Below are 24,637 nucleotides of genomic sequence, written 5' to 3'. Positions count from 1 at the left end.
TCCTTTGCTTAATTCATATGTGCAAACACTGTCATATGCATAATCTTATAGCACATAATTCCTTAATTGAAAAAAGATGTTCAAATAAATAACATAAATGTGCAAGAAAGAATAAAGCAGCAATCTCTATTGTTCACAACATACTGGACCAACGTCCCCCTGATTTATTTATTTATTTATTTATTTATTTAAAACTTTTTATATACCGGCATTAGTAAGCATACATCATACCGGTTCACATTGTAACTGAAAGGCTGAAATTACAATTAACAGGGAGGGGAAACAGGGAGGAGTATACATAGAGCAGAAGGCAATGAAATAGAAGCATTAAAACTGGAACAGGTTATTTACAGGACTGAATATACAGGCTTAAAAGGGCTGCTTACTAGGTCTATATACTTACAAGGGCCCAAGGATCTATATACAGAGGTTCAAAGAAGGTAAGGTTAGGTAGGGCTGGAAGGGGAGGGGGGAGGTTCAAAGGAGGTATGGGCTGAAAGGGGGGGGGGTGAAGATTAGACAGGGTGGGCTTGTTGGGCTTGTTGGACTTGTTGATTGCTGAGTTCTGACTGAATTCTTGGTTAAACTCACTGGAATAGCTCTGATGTAGAATTTCTTTTCATTTTGAGAATCAATTCTTCAAACAAATAAAGGGTTCATGGCCCCTAACATAGCATTTCTCTGCGTCTCTGACTTTGAATCATGCTATTTATATTCATCACTGTTTTGGCCATTGATTGTTACCTTGTGCTGTTTCATAGATATTTTCATTATTTTGTCTGGCACTGATATCCATTTTTTTTATTCCTTGATTGGTTAAAAACATAAGAACATAAGAACATAAGAAAATGCCATACTGGGTCAGACCAAGGGTCCATCAAGCCCAGCATCCTGTTTCCAACAGTGGCCAATCCAGGCCATAAGAACCTGGCAAGTACCCAAAAACTAAGTCTATTCCATGCTACTGTTGCTAGTAATAGCAGTGGCTATTTTCTAAGCCAACTTAATTAATAGCAGGTAATGGACTTCTCCTCCAAGAACTTATCCAATCCTTTTTTAAACACAGCTATACTAACTACACTAACCACATCCTCTGGTAACACATTCCAGACTTTAATTGTGCATTGAGTAAAAAAGAACTTTCTCCGATTAGTTTTAAATGTGCCACATGCTAACTTCATGGAGTGCCCCCTAGTCTTTCTACTATCCGAAAGAGTAAATAACCAATTCACATCTACCCGTTCTAGACCTCTCATAATTTTAAACATCTCTATCATATCCCCCCTCTGCCATCTCTTCTCCAAGCTGAAAAGTCCTAACCTCTTTAGTCTTTCCTCATAGGGGAGCTGTTCCATTCCCCTTATCATTTTGGTAGCCCTTCTCTGTACCTTCTCCATTGCAATAATATCTTTTTTGAGATGCGGCGACCAGAATTGTACACAGTATTCAGGTGCGGTCTCACCATGGAGCGATACAGAGGCATTATGACATTTTCCGTTTTATTCACCATTCCCTTTCTAATAATTCCCAACATTCTGTTTGCTTTTTTGACAGCCGCAGCACACTGAACCGACGATTTCAATGTGTTATCCACTATGATGCCTAGATCTCTTTCTTGGGTTGTAGCACCTAATATGGAACCCAACATTGTGTAATTATAGCATGGGCTATTTTTCCCTATATGCATCACCTTGCACTTATCCACATTAAATTTCATCTGCCATTTGGATGCCCAATTTTCCAGTTGCACAAGGTCTTCCTGCAATTTATCACAATCTGCTTGTGATTTAACTACTCTGAACAATTTTGTGTCATCTGCAAATTTGATTATCTCACTCGTCGTATTTCTTTCCAGATCATTTATAAAAATATTGAAAAGTAAGAGACCCAATACAGATCCCTGAGGCACTCCACTGCCCACTCCCTTCCACTGAGAAAATTGTCCATTTAATCCTACTCTCTGTTTCCTGTCTTTTAGCCAGTTTGTAATCCACGAAAGGACATCGCCACCTATCCCATGACTTTTTACTTTTCCTAGAAGCCTCTCATGAGGAACTTTGTCAAACGCCTTCTGAAAATCCAAGTATACTGCATCTACTGGTTCACCTTTATCCACATGTTTATTAACTCCTTCAAAAAAGTGAAGCAGATTTGTGAGGCAAGACTTGCCCTTGGTAAAGCCATGCTGACTTTGTTCCATTAAACCATGTCTTTCTATATGTTCTGTGATTTTGATGTTTAGAACACTTTCCACTATTTTTCCTGGCACTGAAATTAGGCTAACCGGGTTGTAGTTTCCCAGATCGCCCCTGGAGCCCTTTTTAAATATTGGGGTTACATTTGCTATCCTCCAGTCTTCAGGTACAATGGATGATTTTAATGATAGGTTACAAATTTTTACAAATAGGTCTGAAATTACATTTTTTAGTTCCTTCAGATCTCTGGGGTGTATACCATCTGGTCCAGGTGATTTACTACTCTTCAGTTTGTCAATCAGGCCTACCACATCTTCTAGGTTCACCATGATTTGATTCAGTCCATCTGAATCATTACCCATGAGAAATTTACCCATTACCCATGAGAAATTTACAGTTTGTGCACACTATAAGCCGCACTCATGATTCATTCCTGGATGTATTGGTTTCAGTTGAAGTGGATTCTCTGGTCACCTCTATTTACCACAGATTCACTGATAAAAATATTTACTTGCCTCTTCAAGCCATCATCCATGGACATTATGTAACAATATTCTAGCCGAACAATGTTTACATCTTTATCACCTTTGCTCTAGCCAGAATGACTTTATGCATCAGTCTACTATTATGACCCAACATTTTTTGGACTGGGGGTATCCCTACAGATTTGTGAGGAAAGCGTTTAAACATGCCCTTTTTGTAAACTACAGTTTACTATTTTTATCACACTCACCTGCGGACAACCACATCCTTACTTGTGTACTACTATTTTAAGACTGAACTAATGCAATATGGGGTATCACATCACTAGAACATATTAGTTCTTTACCAGATTTTCAACTTCCTTCCTCGTTTTGCATTTCATAGAGGCTGAAACCTCTGTGATTCCATGGTTTCCTCTGAGATCCGCTCTTAGCTGCTTACCATAGCTCTTCCCCTGGGGCATTGGCCTTGAGGTGCTTGCTGTATATATGATCCATCCTTGATGGTAAATGCTTTCATAAATCCTATCACCCATGCAACTTATGAACTTGGTTTTTCCCTGGACTGTAATTCTGCAAGTGTGGTGTATATCATTCTATGCCCTTGCCTTTTGTTGTATATCAGGAAAACTATACAGAATATCTGTACTTGTATCCTTAACATTGTAACATAGTAATGACGGCAGCAAAAGAACAAATGGTCTTTATAGTCTGTCCAGCTATTTGATTATAGTAGTAACTGCCGCTCTGTACAAATTACCACCATGCATTCTGTCAAGAGCAATAACTGACATTCCATTCAGGTTACCCCCATGCTTTCTACTAAGGGTAGTAACTGGCACTCTGTGCAGGTTATCCCATGCTTTCTGTTAAGGATAGTAGTAACTGCCGCACCTTACAAGTTACCCCCATGCAGAAATGTTATACCATCCCTTTCTTTAAGTCTTTAGGCATCTGCAGTGTTTGCCCCAAGCTCTTTTGAATTCATTAACTGTTCTCATCTTCAACGCCTCCTGTGGGAGGGCATTCCAGGCATCCACCATCCTCTCTGTGAAGAAATGTTTCCTCATATTGGTTCTTAGTTGTCCCCCCTGCAGTTTCATATCAAAACCCCTAGTTCTACTCTTTCTTTTCCAGTAGAAAAGATTTGAAGTTTGTGCTTCGTTGACACCTGATAGGTATCTGAAGGTAAATCATCCCTGCATCTCCTCTCCTCCAGGGAATACATATTTAGATCCTTCAGCCTCTCCTCGTAGGTTTTTGAAACAGACCCCACACTATTTTAGTTGCCTTCCTCTGGACAGTTTCTATCCTGTCTCTATCCATTTTTAAGATATGATCTCCAGAATGGAGATCATATCTATCTTCCAGTAGTGGCTGGGGGCCTTGAAATGCTGCATCTGCAATTCTGGAGCAACTTATTAATCAGTCTAAAATCAGGGTGAATATTGGTTTAAACCGATTGTCATCTTTGGAAAAATCTGTGAATTTATGGGTAAAAATTGCTTAGTATTCAAGGTGAGGCCTCACCAAGGATCTGTACAAGGATATTATCACTTCCCATTTCCTGCTAGTTTTACCTCTCTCTAAGCAGCTCAGCATCCTCTGGCTTTAGCTATCATCTTATCACAGTGCTTTGCCGCCTTCAGATCGCCAAACACAAAGTCCCACTCCTAGACTGTGCATGACAGTCTTCCAACCCCCATCACAAACAGCTCTTTTGGATTTCTGCACCCCAGGTGAATGACTCTGCACTTCTTGGCACTGAATCACAGCAGCCAATACTTTGCTCACTCTTCAGTTTTTCTTAAATCGCTTTTCATTCTCTCCATTCCTTCAGAGAAAATCAGTTGAAAAAAAATGTACTCATTATTGTTCCTGATAAATATCGGAGTTTGTTTTGGAGGGAGGAAGCCAGGACCATAAAATATGAAGCAGATTCTCTCATCCACCCACTCAACAGCCTCCCCACCTCTACCCCGTCCCCCACCATCTCCTGTCTAGCATGTCCCTCTCTCTCCTTACCCCAAACAGCATTCATCCTTACTGGTGGTGGCTCCAGGCTCCAACTCTCTCCTTCAGCAGCAGCTTACTGAGGCTGCGGGCTCTGCAGCATTGCACTTCTGCTTTTGTGCAGGGCCAGGGAACTTGGCAAAAAAAGTGCTTCTGGTGGACAGAGCCTGCTTCAAATGCATTTGCGGCACCAGGCAGCAGGTACTTTGGCTGTTTAGGGAATGAAAAAGCGGGGCTTGAAACACCCATCACCATCAGCAGCACTGGAGAGAGAGCACTTTCACTGGTGGGGAATGGGACTTGAAACACAACATGCACTTTGGCCCACACTGGCTTCCAGCAGTGGCTGGGGGCCTTGAAATGCTGCATCTGCAGTTCTGGAGCAACTTATTAATCAGTCTAAAATCAGGGAAAAATCTGTGAATTTATGGGTAAAAATTGCTTTAAACTGAAAACGAAAGATCCTACTCATACTTGAATTCAGATACCATTTTTGCCTCTACCACCTCCAAGGTGCACAAGTGTTAGGTAACCGGTTAGGTAGAGGAAGGGAGGCGGGGGGGTGGTGGAAGGAAAGTTCCCTCCAAGGCCGCTCCGATTTCGGAGTGGTTTTGGAGGGAAGGGAGGAAGGCTGCATGGCTCGGCGCATGCAAGTTGCACAATTGTGCACCCCCTTGCACGCACCGACCCTGGATCTTATAACATGCGCGCGGCTGCGCCCGCATGTTATAAAATCAGGTGTACCTCTTAAAATCCAGCCCATAGTGTCATTATACACTGATATCCCTCAACTTAAAGCTCTAGAGATCATTGCTAGAATCCTTGAATGACGTCCAGTGCCCATTAAGATTTCCTACACCATTTCTTATATAGCTGGCTGCTATTGCATTGAAAGAAAATGTTTTAGCTTTGATGGTTCATATTTACAGCAAATAAAACAGCAGTGGGGGTCACAAATGTCCCTGATATTGCCAATTTATATGTGGGTGATTTTGGGAGCAGCTGGTTTTCATCATATCACTTTAAATAATCTGTTCAGTTGTAGAGGCATTATATTGAGTACATTTTCATGCTATGGAGTGGGGATTATGATAGCTGGTACATTTTTTTATTTGGCTTAATTTTCATGATCAAAATTTGAATTTTACTCATAGCATTGGGAAGGAGAGCATCACATTTCTGGATATTACAATATTCTTAACCTAGTGCCTTTCAGTTTTTAATCTTCTGAATAGCTATCAATTGGAATACACTACTGCACTATTCAAGCTGTCATCCGATGCACTTGCATGATTAATCTGCCTTTTGGGCAGTTTCTGAGGCTATGTCGCTTGAGCTCAAATGATTCTGAATTTCTCTCTGTGCTACTCAATCTAAAAGACTCAGGTGAGTTTGGTTCAAGGAGGCCTGGTACCTGTGAAGAAGCTGGAAAATCTAGAACATTCTACCAGATATCTTAACTTACGAGTGTTGAATTTTCCTTTTTTGGATTTTGTATCACTCTTGGATTTATTTAAGAAATAGTTTTGGAAATATTGAAGATTCCTTCAAAAACAATATTGCCTATTGGCAAAGTGTATTTTTTTCTACTGAGAAGAAGGATGACTCTTTAAAAGTAGTCTCAGAAGTAGGCCAGGGTTTAGAGCCTTGATCTGACTGTTTTTTTTGTTTTTTTATTAAATGGTCAGGTGAAATACAGATGGTCAACAGAGGTGTACTCTTGGTCTTCATTTTTCCACAAGACCAGGAATCTATTATGAGAGTGTTTTTGCATAATAGGCAAACTTTGTATTATGTTCAGAAAATCTGGATTTACCCAGCCATTGCTAGAGCTACTCAGGATCGTAGGAAAAGATTTCTTCTTATGCGCATTGAGGCCTGCAGTTTATGTTCATAATCCATGTAAATGTATCCTGAGAATGCAAAATACTAGATATAGGGTTTTTTTTTTTGAACCAGTTCAGTTTAGATGATAAGCCAGTGTCTAATGCTGGCTTATCTTGGTTGTGGTATTAAGTTTTGTTGATGTTATTCCTCTTTAGAAATTTCTTTTCCCTTTTTCTTTAACTGTACGTGCGGAGTTTTATTTTAATTAAAATAATTCTAGGTACTGTATTAGGAATCACCACCAAGGGAAAGGACCTTGTGCACAATAGTTTGGAATCCTTGGTTCAGTAAGCTGTGCTGGTCAGAAAAGCAAATAGAATGGGGCCGATGCAATAAAGTGTGCTCAGCCTAGCGCACAGGTTTACACATGGTTGGACGCGTGTTTTGGATGCGCTAAAATAACACCCAATGCAATAAGGGAATCAGCACGTCCAAAATGGGCGTCCAAACAAACGCATAGCCAATAGTGCTCATCACATGTAAATTCCATGTACTTGAGGCTATTGGCTATTATCCCTGATGCTGAAAATCGCTGGTCGCCCAACACATCATTTCTAACGCAGAAAATTTAATTCCAGCCCTGGAGCTGGTGCTAAGTCATACAGCAAGTCAAGGACTCCTGAAAAACACAAAAATACTGATTTTGATACAAATCAAATCTGTTCACTATTGTAAGACATTAACGATTTCTCAAAGAAATGTCACCATTCAGGAAGGTCAGAGCAGCTTGTAAATTCTCCTTACACTTCAGAGTGACCAGAGGGAGTGATGGAGCTTTAAGAGCTTATTATTGCAAAGAAAAATAATCTATACAGTCGTATTTATTTATTTTATTTGAACAAAAGATATGCCCACCGCCACGGCTCCTGGGCGCCTGATGCTTTTGAGTGCTAGGGATGCACAATTTATCCCTACTGCATCATTTTTACCACACCAGCTCATTTTACTATAACATTGGGCGCCCAGGAGAGGTGGCAGAGAGGTGGCTGTGCGCGTCTTATTGCATTGGCCCCAATGTTGGGAAATGGGGAGAGCTGTTAGAAGGCCCTCATTACCATCTCATTGCTTCATCTACTCATGGAGCCTTTGCTGACCCTCCCTCAATGTCTGTTCCTGAGCCGGAGAGTGCAAAAGACAGCATGCTGTGACTCACCGGGAAAGCTGTTGGAAGGCCCTCATCAACATCTTTCAGCTGCATTTGCACATGGAGCCTTTCCCACCCCTCCCCTGTCATCTATTCCTGTGCTAGGGAGTAAAAAAGCCAGCATGCCGAAGCCGTGCACCTAATGCATGAGTTCTCATTTTAGCAGTTATTGCAAGCAACCAAGCTCTTAATGGGAAAAAATGAAGAAAGGTAGAACTTAACCTTTCCCACTAAGGCTAATGTGGCCTCCTTTTCTGCCCAACCAACTTTGGAGACGTTTAATTTTGTACGCCAAGGAAGGGGGAAGATAGATCTTGGAGCTATTATCTCCGATCTCCAGGGCTCTTCCATCACCTTTAGTCCCAAAGGCCCAATCCAGCCACAGACTCCAAATGTGCTGCAGAAAGTTCAAGGGGCTGGGAGACGGTAAGATTGGGCATCCAAATGGCAGATGAAATTTAATGTGGACACGTGCAAGGTGAAGCATTTAGGGGAAAATGCTGTAGTTACATGACATTAGGTTTCATGTTGGCAGTTACCACCCAGAAAAAAGTTCTAGGTGTCATAATACATTGAAATCATTGGCTCTGTGTCCTGCAGCAATCAAAAAAGCAAACAGATTTTTAGGAATTATTAGGAAGGGAAAGGTGAATAAAATGGAAAATGTCATAATGCCTCTGTATCGCTCCATGGTGAGACCGCACCTTGAATTCTGTGTACAATTCTGGTCCCCGCATCTCAAAAAATATTTAGTTGCATTGGAGAAGGTACAGAGAAGGGCAACCAAAATGATAAAGGGATGGAACAGCTTCCCTGTGAGGACAGGCTGAAGAGGTTATTATAGAGACTGGAAGATTGGGCATCCAAATGGCAGATGAAATTTAATGTGGACAAGTGCAGGGTGTTGCATATAGGGAAAAATAACCCATGCTGTAGTTACATGATGTTAGGTTCCATATTAGGAGCTACCGCCCAGGAAAAATATTTAGGTATCATAGTGGATAATACTTTAAAATTGTCAGCTCAGTGTGCTGCAGCAGTCAAAAAAGCAAACAGAATGTTATGAATTATTAGGAAGGGAATGGTTAATAAAACGGAAAATGTCATAATGCCTCTATATCGCTCCATGGTGAGACCGCACCTGGAATACTGTGTACAATTCTGGTCGCCGCATCTCAAAAAAGATAGAGTTGCGATGAAGAAGGTACAGAGAAGGGGCAACCAAAATGATAAAGGGGATGGAACAGCTCCCCTATGAGGAAAGGCTGAAGAGGTTAGGGCTGTTCAGCTTGGAGAAGAGACGGCTGAGGGGGGATATGATAATCGGTTATTTATACTTTCGAATAATAGAAGGACTAGGGGCATACCATGAAGTTAGCAAGTAGCACATTTAAGACTAATCGGAGAAAATTATTTTTCACTCAATGCACAATTAAGCTCTGGAATTTGTTGCCAGAGGATTTGGTTAGTGCAGGTAGTGTAGCTGGGTTCAAAAAAGGTTTGGATAAGTTCTTGGAGGAGAAGTCCATTAACGACTATTAATCAAGTTTAGTTAGAGAATAGCCACTGCTATTAATTGCATCAGTAATATGGGATCTTCTTAGTATTTAGGTAATTGCCAGGTTCTTGTGGCCTGATTTGGCCTTTGTTGGCCTTTGTTGGAAATAGGATGCTGGGCTTGATGGACCCTTGGTTTGACCCAGCATGGCAATTTCTTATGTTCTTAAAATCATGAAAGGTCTAGCACATTTAAAACTAATCGGAGAAAATTATTTTTCACTCAATACACAATTAAGCTCTGGAATTAGCTGCCAGAGCATGTAGTTAGTGCAGTTAGTATAGCTATTTTTTTTTCTTTTTTACTTTTTATTTATTGAAATTTCAAAATATATACAAATGAAAAACTTGCCAGAAATAAACATGAGAAAAAGTTTACAACATATAAAAATTATAAAAGAAATAAAAGATAAAAATAAAAGGAAAAAGTAATATATAAAAATAAACTAGTCTCATGAAAAACTAATAAGAAATTAGGAAGACTCAAGAGAGAAAGGAGAGAAATAAAAAAGTGATTAACTTCAAAAGTAAAAGTAAATTTAAAAAAAAAGAGAGGTGGTGCTGAGTACATAATCTAGTTTTGGCAAAGTTACATACAGTTAAGCAGACTCAGATGGGTAAATGTGAATTTGTAATTTACTCCTTCAGATAACAGAAGGACTAGGTGGGACTCCATGAAGTTAGCAAGTAGCACATTTTAAACAAATTGGAGAAAGTTCTTTTTCATGCAATGCAGAATAAAACGCTAGAATTCTTTGCCAGAGGATGTGGTTAAGGCAGTTAGTGTAGCTGGTTTTAAAAATGGTTTGGATAAGTTCTTGAAGGATAAGTCCATTAACTGCTATTAATCAAGTTGACTTAATGGTAGATTTAAAAAAAATATACACGCACCTCCATGTGCACATGCTACCTGGCGTACTCACATGGATGCGTGATTTTATAACATGGGCGCGCTGGTGCGCTCATGTTATAAAATTGGCAGGCCACACACACATGGGCACCAGATTTTGTAATCCGTGCACGCATGTGTGAGTGGTGCAAGCAAGGGGGGTAGATTTTAGCTAGTTTCACATGGCAACGCATCACAGCTTTCCCCAATTCCCTACCCTCTACCCTAGCCTAGGGAACTTCCCTACCCTCTACCCTAGCCTCCCTTCCCCTTCCCCTCTCCTCCCCACCCCCTAAACATAATCAGCCTTACCTTTGTTTGTTGTTGTTTAAGTTGCTGCTCCTCTGGAGCAGAAGTAACTTGCGTGCACCGGCATAGCAGCAAATGACCTCTGTACCAGTGCCTCCAGTCCCGCCCCTCTCCGCCCTCCCAGACCACCCCCCGGACCACCCCCTTTTCAGGCCCCAGCACTTAATCGCGAACCGGGGTTTACGTGCGTGGCCGGGCCCATTTGAAATTCGGCCCAGCACGTGTAAGGCCTAGCCACGTGCTTAAACACGTGCTGGGGTTTACAACTTTACCCTTTAGGGAAAAGCCATTGCTATTATTGGCATCAATAGCATGGGATCTACGTAGTGTTTGGGTACTTGCTAGGTACTTGTAGCCTGGATTGGCCACTGTTGGAAACAGGATGCTGGGCTTGAAGGACCCTTGGATGACCCAGTATGGCATGTTCTTATGTTCTTATGATTACCGAAGTGTTTTTTTCTGTGTAGGACCCTAAGGAGGTTACTCAGCCTTTACAACTTTTAACATCTACTCCCACAGATACTCCAATTTTGAAAAATCCTCTGGTTGTTACTTTGGTTTTTCTGTGGGTTGCTGTGATTTTATCTGCTAGGATGGAATCCATGTTACCTACTTTGGGCAACTTACCAGTTCAATGAACATTTTAAAGATGTTTCTGAATTAAAAATACAATATTCTAAAATTATTTTGACTAATGTGACTTTAATAAGAGATAATCTGAGTTTACACAGGAGATTGAAGACTCTTGGTAAATAGGTTAAAAGGTGCAATTTAAGATTTCTCAATTTTCCAAGGTCTCCAATGATTTCTCCTTCAGAAGTGCTTGGTAGATTTTGTATAGATTTCCATAGAATTTCTAAGGAAATGATCTTAAATTTGCAAAAGTTTATTATATTTCAGAGTTCTAAACTCCCAATAGACCTGGTAATAATGTAGGTCTCAGTGATATATCCCTTAATCTCACTAATTTCTTGGACAATTTACAATCTTTTATTAATGTTAGTGTAATTCTGTTTGTTGGATATGCTTAAGAAGCTGACAAGCAATGGACTTTTCATATTTCTCTTCATTTTAGAGCCCAACAGTTCTTTGGATAAAAATTATCTGCTTCCGCTGTCTTTGTCAGAGATACCCAAGTCCGAAAGAGAATAAACAGAGGGTGTTGGCCATAGGTGCCACTTTTTAAAAATTAAAGTATCCATATAAATGTTCAGTTAAATATCAAAGTTCTAACTACATTTTCTTTGATCCTAGTCAAGTGGAACATTTTCTACTGAATAAGTCTATTCCAATTAGTTTGTGAGGCAGTGTTTTGGTCCATGTTAAGATGAGCGGCTTCTTTTTTCTTTTTCTTTATCCTTATTTTCTATATCTCCCCAACTGTGGCCTGATTAACAAAATCTATTTGTTAGTATTTCTTGTGTCATTTTATTCCTAATTATCTTTATTCACATAGGGGCGGATTTTAAGAGCCCTGCTCGCCTAAATCCGCCCAAAACCGGGCGGATTTAGGCGAGCAGGGCCCTGCGCGCCGGTAAGCCTATTTTACATAGGCCTACCGGGGCGCGCAGAGCCCCGGGACTCGCGTAAGTCCCGGGGTTTTCGGAGGGGGGCGTGTCGGGGGCAGGGCCGAGCGCCGTGCCGTTTTCGGGGCGTGTTGGCAGCGTTTTGGGGGCGGGCCCGGGGGCCTGGTTACGGCCGGGGGCGTGGCCGCGCCCTCTGTAGCCGCCCCCAGGTCGCGTCCCAGCGCGCTAGGGGCCCGCTGGCGCGCGGGGATTTATGTCTCCCTCCGGGAGGCGTAAATCCCCCGACAAAGGTAAGGGGGGGGGTTTAGACAGGGCCGGGGGGGTGGGTTAGGTAGAGGAAGGGAGGGGAAGGTGAGGGGAGGGCATTAGAGGATTCCCTCCAAGGCCGCTCTGATTTCGGAGCGGCCTTGGAGGGAACGGGGGTAGGCTGCGCGGCTCGGCGCGCGCCGGCTATACGTAATTGATAGCCTTGCGCTCGCCGATCCAGGATTTTAGCGGATACGCGCGACTACGCGCGTATCTACTAAAATCCCGCGTACTTTTGCTTGCGCCTGATGCGCCAGCAAAAGTACACGAACGCGCCGTGTTTGAAAATCAACCCCATAGATTCTTGTATTATTCCAGTTTTCAAGAGTTTTTCTTGTAAAATTAATATGCACTTAATCAATAAAAATAAAATGAATGTTAGATACTGTAAGGGAAGGAATGGAAAATACAATGGAATAAAGCATAATGCCTGAATTGATGGTATGACTGCAACTTGAGTATTTTTGCACAGTTTGGTCAAACTATCTCAAAAAGAAATTATAGCAGAACTAGAAAAGGAACAACGAAAGGTGACCAACATAATAAAAGAGATGGAATGGCTATTCTATGAGGAAAGGCTAAACAAGTTACGGCTTTACAACTTGGAGATGAGATATGATAGAGGTCTATAAAATCATGAGTTTTATTAGGACTAGGGGACACTTCACGAAGCTAATAAATTAGCACTTTTAAAACAGATTGGAGAATGTATGTTTTCACTCAGTGCATATTTAAACCATGGAATTTGTTGCCTGTTGATGCATTGAAAGCATTTAACGTTGCTGGGTTTAAAAGGGTCTAGATAAGTTCCTAGAGGAAAAGTCCATGAAAAGCCATGTAGATTTTGAGAATCCACTGCTTATCCCTGGTTATGAACAGGAAGTACAGAATCATTTCTTCAGGATCCTACCAAGTGCTTGTGACCTGAATTGACACTGAGACAAAATGTTAGGCTTGATGGACCTTTGGTTTGATCCGGTATGGCATGTCTTACGTGCTTAAATTCTTAACTTGTAGGATGGCCTATTATTTTCACTTGTGATTGCATTGTGCTCTTCACATTTAAAATGGTCCAGCAATGTTTGACAAAGCAATGGACTCTGTTAACCTTTTGCTTGGAAATTCGAATTTGAACTGTGTAAATAAATGCGCAATGGTCTCTGAAGTGTTTGTTGTTTGCCCTCTATTGCCACTTCCTCTACCTCTGTTGCTTTCTCCCTCTCCTCTCTCTCTCTCTTGTCCTGAGATCCACATTTCCTATATTTCCTGTTGTTGCAGCAGCCCCATCCCCTCTAGCAATGATTATTTTGCTGAGTCTTTCAATAGCCTGAGAGGTTTTGGCATTGAGTGAACACTAATTAGCGAATGGAGGAGAGCATGTGGTATTTATTACGCACCCTCTAAATCCTAATTTGCATCTAACATTCTTCATTTACATGTGCATGCACGCATTTACTATTTTTTCACACTTGCTTAGTGTGTAAGCTACATGCTAAATTACCTTAACATACATGTTTGAAAGTGAGACTATCTAGCATAAAACATATTTTAAAATAGTTTAATTATAATTATATTTGGTCTCATCTGTTGTGAAGTCTGTTGGTCATCATGTAGTAAGTTTATAAGAAAGGTTTAGTTCTAATTTCACAAGATGATTCTTGCCAACACAGTGCTAGGAATTTTTTTCTCTCAATGCCACTGGAGCACCAAATACTGATTTTCAGTCCAAACAAATATAGCTTGATCAATTCATCTACTGTACATTATCCCGAAAGGAATATTTTGTGGTGTTTATAAAACAGAGGGTCCAAAATCGCTTGCTTTTCTGCAAACCTTGCAGCAAAACATATTGATTATTAAGAACTTGTTTCTTATTTGAGAGCAAGAATGAGTTTCTGAAGATATAATAATAGGCAATTCCCAGTACTCAAAAATACTATAGATTGCTCATTGCATGTTCCTTTTTAAAAAATGCTCGATACAGACTTTCTTTTAATTTGATATTAAGATAAAAAATATAGAGTCAAAAACTGAATTAAAAAGAAACTGAAAATCATAATACATTTTGTTTGCTTTTTTGACTGCTGCAGCACACTGAACCCACAATTTTAATTGAATGTCAACTATGATGCCCAGATCTTTTTCATGGGTTGTAATGCCTAAAATGGAACCTAACATTGTGTAACTACAGTGTGGGAGATTTTGCCCTATGCGCATCATAAGAACATAAGAAATTACCATGCTGGGTCAGACCAAGGGTCCATCAAGCCCAGCATCCTGTTTCCAACAGAGGCCAAACCAGGCCACAAGAACCTGGCAATTACCCAAACACCAAGAAGATCCCATGTCACTGATGCAATTAATAGCAGTGGCTACTCCCTAAGTAAATTTGATTAATAGCCGTTAATGGACTTCTCCTCCAAGAACTTATCCAAACCTTTTTTGAACCCAGCTACACTAACTGCACTAACCACATCCTCTGGCAACAAATTCCAGAGCTTTATTGTGCATTGAGTGAAAAATAATTTTCTCCGATTAGTCTTAAATGTGCTACTTGCTAACTTCATGGAATGCCCCCTAGTCCTTCCATTATTCGAAAGTGTAAATAACCGATTCACATCTACTTGTTCAAGACCTCTCATGATCTTAAAGATCTCTATCATATCCCCCCTCAGCCATTTTTTTACACTTGTCCACATAAATGTTCATCTGCCATTTAGTCTTGCAAGATCGTCTTGCAATTTATCACAATCTGCTTGTAATTTAACAGCTCTGAATAATTTTCTGCCATCTGAAAATTTGATCAACTCACTCATTGTTCCCCTTTCCAGATCATTTGTAAATATATTAAAGACGCCAGTCCAAGAACTGATCCCTGAGACACTCCTCTACTTATTTTTCTCTACTGAGAAAACTCACCATTTAAGGACATTGTCTCTTATCCCATGACTATTTAATTTTCTTAGGAGTCTGTCATGGGGGGCTTTGTCAAATGCCTTCTGAAAACCCAAATACACTATCCACATGTTTATTAACTCCTTCAAAAAAATGAAGCAGACATGTGAGGCAAGCCTTCCCTTGGGTAAATCCAAATTGACAGTGTGCCATTAAACCATGTCTTTCTAAACGTTCTGTGCTTTTGTTCTTTAGGGTAGTTTTCATGATTTTTCCCAGCACTGAAGTCAGTCTCACCGGTCTATAGTTTCCCGGATCACCCCGGAGCCCTTTTTAAATATCAGGGTTACATTGGTCATCCTCCAGTTTTCAGGTACAATGGATGATTGTAATGATAGGTTACAAATTACTAGCAATAGATCTGAAATTTCATTTTTTAATTCTTTTAGAACCCTGTGGTATATACCATTTGGTCTAGGCAATTTGCTACTCTTCAATTTGTCAATCTGGCCTACTACATCTTCCAAGTTCATCGTGATTTGGTTCACTTCATCTGAATCATCATCTTTGAAAAACGTTACTGGAATGGGTATCTCCCCAACTTCCTCATTGATAAACACTGCAATGGCCTTATATCCTCTAAGTGCCCTTCTAACCCCTTGATTATCTAATGGTAATCCTGCTTCGGATATTTTTTTTAAACTTTTTATTATGAGTTTTTGCCTCTACAGCGATCTTCTTTTCAAATTTTTTCAGCCTGTTTTATCAATGTTTTACATTTAACTTGTCAGTGCTTATGCTTTTCCTATTTTCTTGAGATGTATCCTTCTTCCAGTTTTAGATGGAAGTTATTTTGGATTAAATAGCTTCTCTCACTTCACCTTATAACCATGCTGGCAGTTGTTTGGCCTGCCTTCCAGCTTTCTTAATGCATAGAATACATCTGGAGATTGCTTCTAACATGGTATTTTTAAACAATGTCTACACCTGTTGTACACTTTTAACCTTTGTAGCTGCACCTTTCAGTTTTTTCTAACTCTTTTCCTCATTTTATCAAATCTCCTTTTAGAAAATTTAGTACTAGAGCTGTAAATTTACATATTATCCCCTTTCCAGTCATTAGATCAAATTTGATCATATTATGATCACTATTGCCAAGTGGCCCCACCACCATTATCTCTCGTACCAAATCCCACATTCCACTAATAATTAGTTCCAAAATGGCTCCATCTCTCATCAGTTCTTGAACCAATTGTGCCATGAAGTAGTCATTTATTCCATCCAGGAACTTTATCTCTATAGCATGTCCTGATGTTACATTTACCCAGTGAATATTGGGGAAACTGAAATCTCCCATTATTACTGTGCTGCCAAATTTGTTAGCTTCCCTAATTTCTCTTAGCATGTCATCATATTTCTGATCATTTTTGGACAGGTGGATGGTAGTATACCCCTATCGCCATACACTTCCCCAATGCACATGGGATTTCTACCCATAAAAATTTTACTGTGAATTTAGTCTCCTTCAAGATCTTTATCCTTTTGGACTATATGCTATCCTGAACATAAAGTGGCACCCCTACCAAGTTGATCCATCCTATCACTGCAATATAATTTGTATATGCTACTTTAGTAACCTCAACATACATACATAAATTAGGGTCTGTGAGTAAATTTTCAAGTGCAAAAACAAAACCAGACAGGCATTCTAAGAAGGAGGTCAATATTTACATGAGTAAGTTTCTATTTAATAAGCAAATTACAGATGTAAATGAGATAACTTATTTGCATATATTTTCTCCTAATCAATATCAGGTGTAGCTGATTGTAAACATTTTAAAGGTAAAAAAAATGACTCGGAGAAAAAAAGGGGGGGGGGGGGACTTCAGGCTGAAGAGCCAGGAGGGTCTTCACAAGCTGCAGATGGACTGAGCAAACTGATAGACTAATTAGTAAAACTGGTTATTTCATTGTCACGCACAGGTTAAAAAATCCCCCAACCTACACATGAAAAAGCTGACGTATGTGGGAATCAATGAATCTAAATAAGGTGTGTAAAAACTACTCCTGTATCCCTTTAAAATTTGAAGTAAAAATATGTGAGTATATCATTTGTGCACATTTATCCGGCTAAATTCTGATTTATATGACCAAGTAGCATCAAGGACTACTTAGTTGGATAAATTTGAAAAGCCCTACTTGTCCATCTAAGTAGTACTTTTAGGACTTATATGGCTAAGTTAGGTTCTAGGGATGTGAATCGTTTTAGGACGATTAAAATTATCGTCCGATAATTTTAATATCGTCTTAAACCGTTATGGAACACAATACAATACAGATTCTAACGATTTATCGTTATAAATCGTTAGAATCGTGAGCCGGCACACTAAAACCCCCTAAAACCCACCCCCGACCCTTTAAATTAAATCCCCCACCCTCCCGAACCCCCCCCCAATAACTTAAAGAACCTGCGGGTCCAGCGGCGGTCCGGAACGGCAGCGGTCCGCAACGGGCTCCTGCTCCTGAATCTTGTCGTCTTCAGCTGGCGCCATTTTCCAAAATGGCGCCGAAAAATGGCGGCGGCCATAGACGAAAAAGATTGGACGGCAGGAGGTCCTTCCGGACCCCCGCTGGACTTTTGGCAAGTCTCGTGGGGGTCAGGAGGCCCCCCACAAGCTGGCCAAAAGTTCCTGGAGGTCCAGCGGGGGTCAGGGAGCGATTTCCCGCCGCAAATCGTTTTCGTACGGAAAATGGCGCCGGCAGGAGATCGACTGCAGGAGGTCGTTCAGCGAGGGTTCCGGCGCCTCGCTGAACGACCTCCTGCAGTCGATCTCCTGCCGGCGCCATTTTCCGTACGAAAACGATTCGCGGCGGGAAATCGCTCCCTGACCCCCGCTGGACCTCCAGGAACTTTTGGCCAGCTTGTGGGGGGCCTCCTGACCCCCACGAAACTTGCCAAAAGTCCAGCGGGGGTCCGGAAGGACCTCCTGCCGTCCAATCTTTTTCGTCTATGGCCGCCGCCATTTTTCGGCGCCATTTTGGAAAATGGCGCCGGCTGAAGACGACAAGATTCAGGAGCAGGAGCCCGTTCCGGACCGCTGCCGTTCCGGACCACCGCTGGACCCGCAGGTTATTTAAGTTATTTGGGGGGGGTTCGGGAGGGTGGGGGATTTAATTTAAAGGGTCGGGGGTGGGTTTTAGGGGGTTTTAATGTGCCGGTTTTTCGATTTTTCGATTTTTCGATTTTTAACGATTTTTAACGATTTTTCACGATATTTTACCCCCCCAAACGGCAACAATACGATTCCCTCCCCCTCCCAGCCGAAATCGATCGTTAAGACGATCGAGGACACGATTCACATCCCTATTAGGTTCCATATTAGAAGTTATGTTCCTTATTAGGAGTTATAACCAAGGAAAAGGATTACATTGAAATTGTCGGCTTGTGAGTTCTGGCAGTGAAAATAGCAAACAGAAAGTTAGGAATCATTAGGAAAGAATGGCAAATAAAACTGAGGATGTTATAATGCTTCTGCATAGTGAGAATGCACCTTGAATACTATGTGCAATTCTCGTTACTGCATCTCAAAAAAGATATAGTTGCATTGGAGAAACTACAGAGAAAGTTGACCAGAATGATAAAGAGCATAGAATGGCTCCTCTATGAGGAAAGACTAAAGAGGTTAGGGCTGTTAAGCTTTGAGAATAGACGGCTGAGGGGGGATATGATAGATGTATACAAAATCATGAAAGGACTCGAATGGGTAAATGTGAATCAAGTATTTACTGTTTCGGATAATATAAGGACTAGGGGGCACTCCATGAAGTTAGCAAGTAGCACATTTAAAACAAATTAGAAAAAAATATTTTTCATACAATGCACAATTAAGCTCTGGAATTCATTGTAAGAGGATGTGGTTAAGGCAGTTAGTGTAGCTGGGTTTAGAAAAGGTTCGGATATGTTTCTAGAGAAGTTCATAAACTGCTATTAATCAATAGGGAATAGCCACTGCTTGTTGCCGGCATTAGTAGCATGGGATCTACTGTATTTAAAGTTTGGGTACTTGCCAGGTACTTGTGACTTGAATTGGCCACTGTTGAAAACAGGATCTTGGGCTTGATGGACCCTTGGTCTGACCCAGAATGGCATGTCTTATAAGTCTAAAAGCGCTACTTATATGGCTGTTTGATTTAGCCGGATATGTAGAACTTTTAGACTTATCCAGCTATCTGAGTTAGCCAGATAAGTGGCATTTTAAGAATTATCTGGCTAAGTCACTCTTTTTTATACACTTATCCAGCTATCATACATATCCAGATAAATCTGGAAAGTGCTTTTTAGATGGACAAGTAACACTTTTTCAGTTATTTGACTAAATCGGCATTTAGCTGGGTAAGTGACGCTACTTATCCAGAAAAATATGTACTTGTGTGACTTTATTTATTTATTTATTTAAATCTTTTTCTATACCATTGTTAAGGTGGGTACCGTCACAACGGTTTACAGTAAGGCACAAAAAGTAATGCTATTAAAATATATCAGTTTACACAGGTGCCATAAGGTTCGGTAACATAGTTTTTAATCAATGTTTGTTGTTAAATGAGTGTGAACACTATCATGTCCAGGTCAATTCTATAGCAGTTTTGAGTCTAGGACTCATTCTATAAATGTAACTTATCCTTTAGTGATGAATTCTATTAAAAACATACACCCTTAGTGATTCCTGTTTGTGTGGGTGTTTTGTATTTTGCACTTCCCTGGTTTGAACCTTGCATTTCCCTGGATTCTATTCTCCCTTCTCTTTTTGAAAGGCTTGTTTAAATAGCCAAGTTTTTAGATTTTTTCTAAATGTTTTGTTTTCTCTTTGTTGTCTTAATTCCAAGGGCATGGAGTTCCATAGTATGGGTCCCGCTAAGGACAACGCCCTTTCTCTTACCTGGGTTAGTTTTGCTGTTTTGACTGATGGAATAGTTAGAAGTGCTTTGTTGGCTGATCTTAGATTTCTGTTGGGGATGTATACGCGAAGGGCTGTGTTAAGCCAGTCTGCATTTTCGTTGTGTATTAATTTGTGTATAGTGCATAGTGTTTTGTACTGTATTCTTTGTTCAATGGGAAGCCAGTGCAACTCAGCCAGTGTTTCCGTAATGTGGTCCCTTTTCCTTTTTCCAGTTAATACTCTTGCAGCCGTGTTCTGCAATATTTGTAGTGGTCTTATGGAGGTGTATGGTAAATCTAGTAGAAGGGTATTGCAATAATCAGTGCTTGCAAATATTAGCGCTTGTAGTACTGATCGAAAGTTGGCGGTTGTTAGAAGTGGTTTAAGTTTTCTGAGGACCATGAGTTTGGCGTATCCTTCCTTTACTTTTATGGATATATGTTGTTTTAAGCTTAGTTCTGTGTCGATTATTACTCCTAGATTCAGTACTTTCTCTGCAAGTATTATTTGTTTGTTGTTATTGAGTGTGATTGGGTTGTGTGAGATCTCCATGTTTTTTTTTCTTTCTAAATGAAGAAATTCTGTCTTCTCTATATTAATTACTAGCTCCATTTGATTTAATAGTTGTTTGATAATGTCTAGATACATGTTTGCTATGTTTAATGTTTTCTCAATTGTATCGTCAATGGGTAATATAAATTGAATATTGTCTGCGTATATGTAGTGAGTGAGTCCCAGGCCGGCTAGCAGGTAGCATAATGGCAGAAGGTATATGTTGAAAAGTGTAGCAGACAGGGCGTATCCCTGTGGTACTCCTGTTTGAAGGTCTATTTTTTCTGACATAGAATCTTTGATTTGAACTTGAAAATATCTGTTGCTTAGATATGATCTAAACCAGCTGATTGTTTTGTTGCCTAATCCTATTTCTTCTAGTCTATTTAAAAGTATGTTGTGATTTACAGTATCAAAAGCTGCTGAGAGGTCTAGCATCACTAGAATGTAATGTTTACCATTATCAAATCCCCTCATGATGTTGTCTGTCAGCGCCAGTAGGAGTGTCTCTGTGCTATAATATTTTCGAAATCCATGTTGTGAGGGATATAGGATGTTATTGTTATCTAGGTGTTCCGCTAGTTGCTTTTGTATAGTTTTTTCTATTAATTTTGCAATTAAGGGTAGGTTTGATACAGGTCTGTAGTTGCTCAGGTTAAGTGGGTCGCTGTTTTTCTTCTTTAAAATAGGTTTTACGATTGTTCCTTTCAGTGCATCTGGCATGGATCCTTCCTCTAAGGATAGATTAACGATCTTTGCCAATGTCGGTGATACAGTGTTGGCTACTTTTTTTTATAGTTTATACATACATAAGCATGTTTACATGCATTTGTACTTGTATTTAATATCTTGCACATATCATTTGTGTACAAATTTATATACATATATGGGCACACATGCAAGTGTTTGAAGGTTATCCTTCCTGGGAGTACATTTTACTACTGCTCATTTTCACACACAGCTTCGAACTTTGATGCTGTTTTGTCTCTTGGTGTTTAGTGGGTTGGCCTGTCCAAGTGAGTGGACATAACAGCAGGCTAGGAGATGATATTGAGTGTCCCTGGGGTAGACAGGCCCATACTGGGGTTTATTGGAACATATTGGGCTATACTGTGGGGTGGGATTCTGTGGTGGTGGAAACCATATTAAAAATTACTCTCATGGGCTTATTGATTCTCATATCACAATGGTTGAGGAGAGAGAGAACAGAGGAGTAGTAGGAAGAGGAGAACTAGGGCACAGCTTTTGGATTTCTCAGAAGAGTATCTCATGTGCAGGCTCAGATTCAACAAGGAAACCATACTGAATCAATGCTGGCAGTGTTCTGAGTTCAGGCTGCACACATTCACACAATATACTAAGGGGATATATCTGTACTCCCACAGGCCTACCTTGAGGCTAATTCTCAGGAAAGAGGGAGATACCGAGGGGTTTCTATACATCGGGGCTTCTCCAATACACAGACATGCACACATATACTGAGTCAGCATAACAGGATCCAGGTATTGTTGGAAAGTTTATTTGAGCACTAGCTAAGCAAAAAGATAAGAACACAAAAGAATAAATAACAGAAAGCACTAGAGAGTTGATTGCAAGCAAATAACAATAATAATAACTAGTAGAATAGTATTAATAGATGCATATAAAAATAGAAAATCTTACGTTCCTAATGAAAGTTGAAATGGGCCTAAGGAATCCGTCTGCAGTCTCAGCTCCTGAAGTCTGACAGGAAGTTAGAGCAGGATTTGCAACCTTTCTCATACAAGGGCCACACCTTGCCTGTACACATCAGGGACACTGCTGTACTGGCATTTTTGGGCACCAGCACCTTCCAGACAACTCTAGGGGTCATGGGTGGAATAAGCCAATCTATTGACTTCATGTGCAAAGATCAGTTCCTGGAAGCCATTCTCAGGAAAACATACCCATATATTTCTTTGCCTCAGAGCAGACAGCAACAACAACAACTAATGACTTAGTTCTAAGGAGTGCAGTTGTTAGCCCCCAAGACAGAGGGATCTTCTTTTGGAACAACAGTATATAAAACACCTAAAATAAGGGCACCAAGGAATGATGAGGTCACCTCTCACAAGGGATTCTGATCCTTCAATATGCAGGTAGTCTGGGATGCCAAGGGCAATATTTTGAATGTCGTGCCCAAGTTTCCAGGATCTATTCAAAATGCCTACATCCTCTTGCCATCATGAATTCATGACTGTTTTCAGGAGGCTGGCTTCTAGGTAAGAATGCATTTACCATCATCATCACACAGCTACTAACCACTTCTTTTGGTCTCCTCTACAACATGAACCCAGGAGGACCATTCCAACCTCAACCTGGGAACTACCCTAACTGTGCTACACTGAAGGATAGCTATCCTGTTCCTCTCTGTGTTCTCCTCTACAGATGATATAGGATATCCTCTCAAAACCTGGCTCATGATACTGCTAGTGAATCCACAGATTGCTGCAGAGCTTCCTACAACAGGTCCCACTAGCAGATCAAGGTAGCCATCAAGAGAACCATTGGCTATTTAAAATGCATTTCTGATGCCTAGACAGATCTGGGGGATGCCTTCTCTGCAATGACCCCTCAGATCTAGTCTGCTGCATGCTTTATAATCTGGCCAAATCCAGAGGGACTAAAAACGTTTTACGAGTACCTGGTGGTCCAGTGGGGGCACAGGGACCGATCTCCCGCTCTTGGGCCATCGGCGCCATTTTGGCTGCCACTCAAAAATGGCGCCGATGGCCCGATTAAAAAAAAACCCCACCCGACCCTTTAAAGATGACCCCTTAGCTTCTCCCACCCTCCCGATCCCCCCAAAACATTTTTAAATTACCTGGTGCTCTAGTGATGGTCCCGGAAGCGATCTCCCATTCTTGGGCCGTCGGCTGCCAATCATAAAGATGGCGCCGATGGCCCTTTGCCCTTACCTTGTGACAGGGTATCCGTGCTATTGGCCGTCCCCTGTCACATGGTAGGAGCACTGGCTGGCTGGCACCATCTTTAAAGATTTGCTGTACTTCCTAGTCACTTTTTCTGCTTTTCTTGATTTTGTTATTTTCTTCTCCCACTTCCTGTATCGCTTGGCAGTGAAATGACAATTTCCTTGGCCAACTCCTGTCACCCCTATTCTCTAGTTTAAATGTTTGTTAATATAGGATCTGAATTTTTCACATAGCATCTTCCTTTCTGCTACAGACAAATGTAGGCTGTCCTTACCCTAGAGCCTTTTACTGCTCCATACATGGCCCCAGCTTCTAATGTATCCAAAATCACTTTCTGTACACCAGGTGTTGAGCCAGGAATTGAAATTATCTATATGAAATATCCTTTCTTTTCCATTTCCATGAACAGGTAATTCTTCCGAAAAGGCAATAGTCTATGCCATGTATCTTATCTTCTTCCCTAGATTTTGGAAATATTCTATACTTCATGGATACCATTTCTAGCAAGATCATTGGTCCCCAGATGGATGATAACATTGATATCAAAGTTCCTACTATAATGGCTTTGACTATCTGGTTAGCATTTCTAATAGCTGAGGATCTTGGACGGCATATAACTGTTGTGTCATCATCAAATGAGATTCCAAATTGGTTCCTCTAATGATTGAGTCTCCCAGCTGAAGAAACTTCCTTTTATGACATTTGATCCCATTGAAGGGCTTCTGGGTGCATTGGGTGACTTCTCTTTCGGACATCACTTCAAATTCTATAGCTAGGGATTCTTCATTTTCCAATGCTGAAAAGGCATTATGTAAGGGTAACAGCTTGTAGCTGTCTCACATTGGAAGACCTGCAGACAATGGCTGAGTTCTGCTGCAAAATGTCTCCAGGCAAACAAATTCTACAAAGAGCCCATCCCCCTAGAGACACTGATGATAAAACTTATGGGACTTTTTTTTCAGCCATAATAAAACTTTTGTTGACAGTATAATTT

General features: G+C 40.7%; 1 protein-coding gene across 4 annotated transcripts in view; it reads left to right on the top strand.

The window, feature by feature from the left end:
- VSTM2A (V-set and transmembrane domain containing 2A) overlaps positions 1-24,637 on the top strand; it is a 115,519-nt gene that overhangs the window by 76,122 nt on the left and 14,760 nt on the right. The window contains exon 5 of one of the 4 annotated variants that reach the window (XR_003854617.1): positions 17,187-17,253. The exons of the other annotated variants lie outside the window; for them this stretch is intronic. The gene's annotated coding sequence lies outside the window, so the exon portion shown is untranslated. The remainder of the gene's footprint in view (positions 1-17,186; positions 17,254-24,637) is intronic. 4 annotated transcript variants of the gene reach the window in all.

Source organism: Rhinatrema bivittatum, chromosome 2, assembly GCF_901001135.1.
Source record: "Rhinatrema bivittatum chromosome 2, aRhiBiv1.1, whole genome shotgun sequence".
Lineage (NCBI taxonomy): Eukaryota > Metazoa > Chordata > Amphibia > Gymnophiona > Rhinatrematidae > Rhinatrema > Rhinatrema bivittatum.
This window is presented reverse-complemented; position numbering and strand designations above follow the sequence as displayed.